The sequence below is a fragment of the Triticum dicoccoides genome, chromosome 2A (genome assembly GCF_002162155.2).
Source record: "Triticum dicoccoides isolate Atlit2015 ecotype Zavitan chromosome 2A, WEW_v2.0, whole genome shotgun sequence".
In the NCBI taxonomy this organism is placed as follows: domain Eukaryota; kingdom Viridiplantae; phylum Streptophyta; class Magnoliopsida; order Poales; family Poaceae; genus Triticum; species Triticum dicoccoides.
In genome coordinates, this window is record NC_041382.1 from 589,664,886 (window position 1) to 589,674,552 (window position 9,667).

A 9,667-nucleotide genomic window follows, 5' to 3' on the forward strand; every position below is an offset into this window, starting at 1 on the left:
GACGATCGTATCTCGGGCAAGTAACATACCGATGACAAAGGGAACAGCGTATGTTGTTATGCGGGCTGACCGATAAAGATCTTCGTAGAATATGTGGGAGCCAATATGAGCATCCAGGTTCCACTATTGTTTATTGACCGGAGATGAGTCTCGGTCATGTCTACATAGTTGTCGAACCCATAGGGTCTGCACGCTTAACGTTCGATGACGATCGGTATTATGGGTTTATGTGTTTTGATGTACCGAAGGTTGTTCGGAGTCCCGGATGTGATCACGGTCATGACGAGGAGTCTCGAAATGGTCGAGACATGAAGATTGATATATTGGATGACTATATTCGGACACCGAATGAGTTCTGGGGGTCACCGGATATTTATCATAGTGCCAGAAGGGTTATCGGAACCACCAGAGAAGTAATGGGCCTTGCTGGGCCTAGGGAGAGAGAGAGGGGCTGCCAAGGGCTGGCCATGCGCCCTCCCATGGGCCTAGTCCGAATTGGACAAGGGGGAGGGGCAGCGCCCCCTCCTTCCTTCTCTTCCCCCTCGTTCCTTCTTCTCCTAGTAGGACTAGGAAAGGGGGAGTCTACTCCTACTAGGAGGAGGATTCCTCCCCCCTTTGGCACGCCTATGAGGGCCGGCCGGCCTCCCCCTCCCTCCTTCATATACGTGGGGAGGGGGCACCCTAGAACACATAAGTTGATTGTTTAGCCGTGTGCGGTGCCCCCCTCCACAGATTTCCACCTCAGTCATATTGTCGTAGTACTTAGGCGAAGTCCCGCGTCGGTAAATTCATCATCACCATCACCACGCTGTCGTGCTGACGAAACTCTCCCTCGGCCTCAGCTGGATCTAGAGTTCGAGGGACATCACCGAGTTGAACGTGTGCAGATCACGGAGGTGCCGTGCGTTCGGCACTTGATAGGTTGGATCGCGAAGACGTTCGACTACATCAACCGCATTAGTAAACGCTTCTGCTTTCGGTCTACAAGGGTACATAGACATACTCTCTCCCTCTCGTTGCTATGCATCTCCTAGATAGATCTTGTGTGATCATAGGAATTTTTTTGAAATATTGCGTTCCCCAACACAACCCACCAGGGTGCGCCTGGGCCCCTAGGCACGCCCAGGTGGGCTGTGCCCCCCTCAGGGCACCCCTCTGGTACTTCTTTGGCCCATCCTGTGTCTTGTGGCCCATAAAAATTCTCCAAAAAGTTTCACTGCGTTTGGACTCCGTTTTTATTGATTTTCTGCGAAGTAAAAAACAAGCAAAAAACAACAACTGGTACTGCGCACTATGTCAATAGGTTAGTCCCAAAAAATGATATGAAGTTGCTATAAAATGATTGTAAAACATCCAAGAATGATAATATAACAACATGAAACAATCAAAAATTATATATACGTTGGAGACGTATCAGCATCCCCAAGCTTAATTCCTGCTTGTCCTAGAGTAGGTAAATGATAAAAAAATTGATGTGGAATGCTGCCTAACATGTTCATCACATATTCTTTTCCTTGTAGCATGGACATTTGGACTTTTATATGATTCAAAGCAATAGTCTAGTTTTGACATGAAGATTTCAATACTCTAGCATATCAACAAGCAACCATGTCTTTCAAAATATCAACACTAAAGTAAGTTATCCCTAGCCCATTATGCTCAATCATTGATCCATTCATGAAAAACACTCGCATATTAGCTACATCCAATGCTCAAGTACGATCGCAGTGCCCCTCAGTTGGTGCTTTATAAGAGAAGATGGAGACTTAAAATTAAATTGAATAAAGTAAATAGAAAGGCCCTTCGCAGAGGGAAGTAGGGATTTGTAGAGGTGCCAAAGCTCAAAGCGAAAAAGATAGAGATAAAAACATTTTGGATGGCATGCTTTTCCTGTCAACGAAAATGATCGAGTAGTTCCCAATACTTTACACGCTAGATATATCATAGGTGGTTCCCAAACAGAAAATAAAGTTTATTCCTTTTTCCACCATACTTTCACATTCCACGGCTAACTGAATCCACCGGTGCCATCCATACGAACACTTTCCAAGGAATTTATTATTTGATAACATAAAGTAAATTCATTGTTCATTTCAGGACTGGGCATCTGTAATACCTTTGTTGTACTCTAGTGCAATGACAAGTGAATAAACACTCATCTTGAGAATAACACATCTAGGATGGAAACATATCAGCCACCCCCTACCATTTCATGAGCGGTTGATGTCGCTTGAAGCTACATCGGTATTTACCCAAAGAGGAATGGATGATGCAGCACATTGGCGGTAGGTATTTCCCTCAGATGTGAAACAAAGGTTATCGAACCAATAGGAGAACCAAGCAACACAATGTAAACAGCTCCTGCACATAAATAACAACTTCTCGCAATCCGACGTGTTAAAGGGGTTGTCAATCCCTTCCGGGGTACAGCGCCTCAAGATAGGCAAACACACATGAGGTAAATTTGTAGTAGATTGATAGATCAAACACCGAATAAAATAAATAATAATAAATTGCAGCAAGGTATTTTTGGGTTTTTGGTTTAGTAGATCTGAAAATAAATGCAAAGGAAAAGTAGATCGCAAAGGCAAATAATATGAGAAAGAGACCCAGGGGCCATAGGTTTCACTAGTGGCTTATCTCGAGAAAAATAGCAAATGGTGGGTGAACAAATTACTGTTGGGAAATTGATAGAACTTCAAATACTCATGACGATATCCAGGAAATGATCATTACATAGGCATCACGTCCAAGATTAGTAGACCGACTCCTGCCTGCATCTACTACTATTACTCCACACATCGACCGCTATCCAGCATGCATCTAGTGTATTAAGTTCATGGAGAAATGGAGTAATGCAATAAGAACGATGACATGATGTAGACATGATCTATCAATGTAGATATAGACCCCATCATTTTATCCTTAGTAGCAACGATACACACGTGTCGGTTCCCCTTCTGTCACTGGGATCAAGCACCGTAAGATCGAACCCACTACAAAGCACCTCTTCCCATTGAAAGATAAATATATCAAGTTGGCCAAACAAAAACCAAGCATTGGAGAAGAAATACGAGGCTATAAGCAATCATGCATAAAAGAGAACAAAGAAACTCAAATACTTTCATGGATATAAAAAGGTAGATCTGATCATAAACTCAAAGTTCATAGGATCCCAACAAACACACCGCGAAAGAGTTACATCATATGGATATCCAAGAGACCATTGTATTGAGAATCAAAAGAGAGAGAGAGGAAGCCATCTAGCTACTAACTACGGACCCTGATGGTCTACAAAGAACTACTCACACATCATCGGAGAGGCACCAATGGATGTGGTTAACCCGATCCGAGATGGTGTCTAGATTGGATCTGGTTGTTCTGGACTCTGCGGCGGCTGGATCAATATTTCTTTGACTCCCCTAGGGGGGAATATTGGGGTATTTATAGAGCAAAGAGGCGGTCCAGGGGGCACCCGAGGTGGGCACAACCCACAGGGTGCGCTTGGGCCTCCCAGCGCGCCCTGGTGGGTTGTGCTCCCCTCGGGGAACCCCCCAGGCGCAGCCATGGCCCATTGCGTTCCTTCTGGTTCATAAAAAATCTGCGTAAAGTTTCGTGGCATTTGGACTCCGTTCGATATTGATTTTCTGCGATGTAAAAAACATGGAAAAAACAGCAACTGAAACTTGGCACTATGTCAATAGGTTAGTACCAAAAAATGATATAAAATGACTATAAATGATTATAAAACATCCAAGATTGATAATATAACAACATGGAACAATAAAAAATTATAGATATGTTGGAGACGTATCAACATCCCCAAGCTTAACTCCTACTCGTCCTCGAGTAGGTAAGTGATAAAAACAGAATTTTTGATGTGGAATGCTGCCTAACATGTCATATCATATTCTTTTCTTTAGAGCATGGAAATTTGGACTTCTATATTGTTCAAAGCAATAGTCTAGTTTTGGCATGATAATTTAAATACTCAAGCATATCAACAAGCAACCATGTCTTTCAAAATATCAACACTAAAACAAGCAACGTAGGATCTGGAGCGCGCCGTCTTCGTAAGTTTCAGTCCGCGCTCTGTTTTTTTCTTTTTCTGTTGTTTTCCTCTTCGTGGGGCGCGTCAGCGCATCCACTGGGTGTAGCCTCTGAGATCCGGGCCAACTGCATGGCAGTTGGGCCGAATCTTATCTTGCCGGCTTGTGCTGATTGTTTCTTCTTGTAGCAACTTGACTCCTACTGGGTCAACGTCTTCAACCGGCTCCTTGAGACGCATCGACGTCTCAAGGAGGGGCACACCGCCAAGGAGGAGGAGCTCCGCGTCGCGACAAGTATTTCTTCTTCATGCTCTTTTCTAGTGGGGGCGTGCTAGCGCACCCACTGGGTGTAGCCTCCGAGATTCGGGCCAACTGCGTGGTAGTTGGGTTGAATCTTAATGCAGTACTTTGTCGCTGAGTTTCTTCTTCTGCAGCCGAGGTGCTGTCTTGGAGGACCTGGCTGATTCGGGCTGGCTTTCGCTATGATCGGCTTGTCGTGTACGTCGGCCGGCTTGGGGCCGAGGTGGAGGCGGCGAGGGCGGAGGTGATGGGAGCCAGGAAGGCGCTTGACGAGGCCAGCCGGCTGCGGGAGCAGCTGGCGGGCGACAAGAGACGGCTCGAGGCCGAGGTGGAGCGGCTCAAGGCGAAGGCCGCCAAGGTCGTGGAGGCGCAGCAGGCCCTTGCCGAGGCGGACCAGCAGTGCGGCAAGCTGGCTGACGACAAGGGATAGCTCCAGGCCGAGGTGGAGTGCCTGAAAGCATTGGTGGCCACGGCGGAGGAGACCCGGCAGGGGGAGACCCGGCTCTGGGAGGAGGCCATGAAGGCGGCCGAGGACAAGGACGCCGGGCTGAAGGCGGCCCTTGCCGAGGTCGCCGACCTGGAGAAGGCGCTGGAGGAGCGCGACCGCACCATCGCCCGGGAGCAGCGCGGTACGTTGCTCGAAGCATAGCACCTGGAAGAGTCCTTCTCCAGTACGTGCTTTTCTTTGGTTTTGTTGTTGTTGCCGGGTTGGGACTCCAACCTCTCTTCCTTAGTAGTTTTGTTCTCACTTGCTTTTCTTCTTGATAGGGACCTTCCCGGAGACGCTCCCACTGGCGGAGGAGGCTGTCCGCTTTCAGCGAGACCCATAGGGAGTCGTGGGCTCCGGGACCGACCCGAATGTGGCATGGACCTTCCTGGAGATCGTGACTGCTTCCCAGACCCGCCTGCGGGTCCTGAGCGACCAGATGGGGCGGCTTTCTCAGACCGGCACGACGATGACGGCGACCCTCTGGCCGGGTTTCATTGTGCCGGTCAGCTTCACGCGGCTGCCGTGTTGGTTGGAGGTGGGCCCGAACCGTCTTCACGAGTGGCGGGTCTCCGCCGCTCGCACCAGCGCCGAGATTGGTGATACGTCTCCAACGTATCTATAATTTTTGATTGTTCCATGCTATATTATATTCTGTTTTGAACATTATTGGGCTTTATTATACACTTTTATATTATTTTTGGGACTAACCTATTAACCGGAGGCCCAACCCAGAATTGCTGTTTTTTTGCCTATTATAGGGTTTCGCAGAAAAAGAATATCAAACGGAGTCCAAACAGAATGAAACCTTCGGGAACGTGATTTTCAGAACGAACATGATCCAGAGGACTTGGACCCTACGTCAAGCAATCAACGAGGAAGGCACGAGGTAGGGGGGCGCGCCCACCCCCCCAGGCGCGCCCTCCACCCTCATGGCCCCCCTGTTGCTCCTCCGACGTACTCCTTCCTCCTATATATACCTACGTACCCCCAAACTACCAGATACGGAGCCAAAACCCTAATTCCACCGCCGTAACTTTCTGTATCCACGAGATCCCATCTTGGGGCCTTTTTCGGAGCTCTGCCGGAGGGGGCATCGATCATGGAGGGCTTCTACATCAACACCATAGCCTCTTCGATGAAGTGTGAGTAGTTTACTTCAGACCTACATGTCCATAGTTATTAGCTAGATGGCTCCTTCTCTCTTTTTTGATCTCAATACAAAGTTCTCCCCCTCTCTTGTGGAGATCTATTCGATGTAATCTTCTTTTGCGGTGTGTTTGTTGAGACCGATGAATTGTGAGTTTATGATCAAGTCTATCTATGAACAATATTTGAATCTTCTCTGAATTGTTTTATGTATGATTGGTTATCTTTGCAAGTCTCTTCGAATTATCAGTTTGGTTTGGCCTAATGGATTGATCTTTCTTGCAATGGGAGAAGTGCTTAGCTTTGGGTTCAATCTTGCGGTGTCCTTTCCCAGTGACAGTAGGGGTAGCAAGGCACGTATTGTATTGTTGCCATCGAGGATAACAAGATGGGGTTTCATATTGCATGAGTTTATCCCTCTACATCATGTCATCTTGCTTAAAGCGTTACTCTGTTCTCTTGAACTTAATAATCTAGATGCATGCTAGATAGCGGTCTATGTGTGGAGTAATAGTAGTAGATGCAGGCAGGAGTCGGCCTACTTGTCTCGGACGTGATGCCTATATACATGATCATACCTAGATATTCTCATAACTATGCTCAATTCTGTCAATTGCTCAATAGTAATTTGTTTACCCACCGTAAATACTTATGCTCTTGAGAGAAGCCACTAGTGAAACCTATGGCCCCTGGGTCTATCTTCCATCCTATTAATCTTTCAATACTTAGTTATTTCCTTTGCCATTTATTTTACTTTGCATCTTTTATTTCTCTTTATCTTAAAAGTACCAAAATTATTATATTATCATATCTATCAGATCTCACTCTCGTAAGTGACCGTGTAGGGATTGACAACCCCTTATCGTGTTGGTTGCGAGGATTTATTTGTTTGTGTAGGTGCGAGGGACTTGTGCGCAGCCTCCTACTAGATTGATACCTTGGTTCTCAAAAACTGAGAGAAATACTTAAGCTACTTTGCTGCATCACCCTTTCCTCTTCAAGGGAAAATCAACGCAAGTGCTCAAGAGGTAGCAAGAAGGATTTCTGGCACCATTGTCGGGGAGGTTCGCGCAAGACAAGTCAAGATTTGACTCCCGACAACGAGTCACTTGTGGCGCCCTTGCAAGTCAAGACATACCAAGTACCCACCACAAACCCTTATCTCCCGCATTGCATTATTTGCCATTTGCCTCTCGTTTTCCTCTCCCCCACTTCACCCTTGCCGTTTTATTCGCCCTCTCTCTCCATCCTCCCTCTCTTTCTCTATTTTGCCTCTTTTTGCCTGTTTCTTGTTTGCTTGTGTGTTGGATTGCTTACGTGTCACGATGGCTCAAGATAATACTAAATTGTGTGACTTCACCAATACCAACAACAATGATTTCCTTAGCACTCCGATTGCTCGTCTTACCGATACTGAATCTTGTGAAATCAATGCTGCTTTGTTGAATCTTGTCATGAAAGATCAATTCGCCGGCCTTCCTAGTGAAGATGCCGCTACCCATCTGAATATCTTCGTTGATTTATGTGATATGCAAAAGAAGAAAGATGTGGATAATGATATTGTTAAATTGAAGCTATTTCCTTTTTCGCTTAGAGATCGTGCTAAAGTTTGGTTTCGTCTTTGCCTAAAAATAGTATTGATTCTTGGAATAATTGCAAAGATGCTTTTATCTCTAAGTATTTTCCTCCCTCTAAGATCATCTCTCTTAGAAACGATATTATGAATTTTAAGCACATTGATCATGAACATGTTTCACAAGCTTGGGAGAGGATGAAATTAATGATACGTAATTGCCCTACACATGGTTTGAATTTGTGGATGATTATACAAATTTTTATGCCGGATTGAATTTTGCTTCCAGAAATCTTTTAGATTCGGCCGCGGGAGGCACTTTTATGGAAATCACTTTAGGAGAAGCTACTAAACTCCTAGATAATATTATGGTTAATTATTCTCAATGGCACACTGAAAGATATACTAATAAGAAAGTGCATGCGATAGAAGAAATTAATGTTTTGAGTGGAAAGATGGATGAACTTATGAAATTATTTGCTAATAAAAGTGTTTCTTGTGATCCTAATGATATGCCTTTGTCTACTTTGATTGAGAATAATAATGAATCTATGGATGTGAATTTTGTTGGTAGGAATAATTTTGGTAACAACGCGTATAGAGGAAACTTTAATCCTAGGCTGTATCATAGTAATTCCTCTAATAATTATGGTAATTCCTACAACAATTCTTATGGAAATTATAATAATATGCCCTCTGATTTTGAATCTAATATTCAAGAATTTATTACTTCGCAAAAGAATTTCAATGCTTCGATTGAAGAAAAATTTCTTAAGATTGATGAGTTGGCTAGGAACGTTGATAAAATTTCTCTTGATGTTGATTCTTTGAAACTTAGATCTATTCCACCTAAGCATGATATCAATGAGTCTCTCAAAGCCATGACATTTTCCATTGATAAGTGCAAAGAAAGAACCGCTACGATGCGTGCTAAGAAAGATTGCTTTATAAAAGCGTGTTCTTCTAGTTTCCATGATAATAAAGATGAAAATCTAAAAGTTATTGATGTGTCCCCTATTAAATCTTTGTGTTGCAATATGAATCTTGATAATGATGGGACTGAATATGATCCACCTTTACCTAGACGGCGTTCCAAAAATTCGGAGTCTTTAGATCTTGATGCTAAAATTGTTAAAAGTGGGATTGAAGAAGTCAAAACTTTAAATATTAATGAACCCAATATTTTGGATTTCAAGGAATTTAATTATGATAATTGCTCTTTGATAGATTGTATTTCCTTGTTGCAATTCGTGCTAAATTCTCCTCATGCTTATAGTCAAAATAAAGCTTTTACTAAACATATCGTTGATGCTTTGATGCAATCTTATGAAGAAAAACTTGAGTTGGAAGTTTCTATCCCTAGAAAATTTTATGATGAGTGGGAACCAATATTAAAATTAAAATTAAAGATCATGAATGCTATGCTTTGTGTGATTTGGGTGCTAGTGTTTCCACGATTCCAAAGACTTTGTGCGATTTGCTAGGTTTCCGTGATTTTGATGATTGCTCTTTAAACTTCCACCTTGCGGATTCCACTATTAAGAAACCTATGAGAAGAATTAATGATGTTCTTATTGTTGCATATAGGAATTATGTGCCCGTAGATTTTCTTGTTCTTGACATAGGTTGCAATCCTTCATGTCCCATTATTCTTGGTAGACCTTTCCTTAGAACGATTGGTGCAATTATTGATATGAAGGAAGGGAATATTAGATTCCAATTTCCGTTAAGGAAAGGCATGGAACACTTCCCTAGAAATAAAATTAAATTACCTTATGAATCTATTATGAGAGCCACTTATGGATTTCCTACCAAAGATGGCAATACCTAGATCTATCCTTGCTTTTATGCCTAGCTAGGGGCGTTAAACGATAGCGCTTGTTGGGAGGCAACACAATTTTATTTTTATTCCTTGATTTTTTTCTCCTATTTAGTAATAAATAATTTACCTAGACTCTGTTTTGGTTGTGTTTTTGTGTTTAATTAGTGTTTGTGCCAAGTAGAACCGTCGGGAAGACTTGGGGAAAGTCTTTTTAATCTTGCTGTAAAAAACAGAAACTTTAGCACTCAAGAGAATTGCAGCCATTTTTATTTGGAAAGTTATATTTA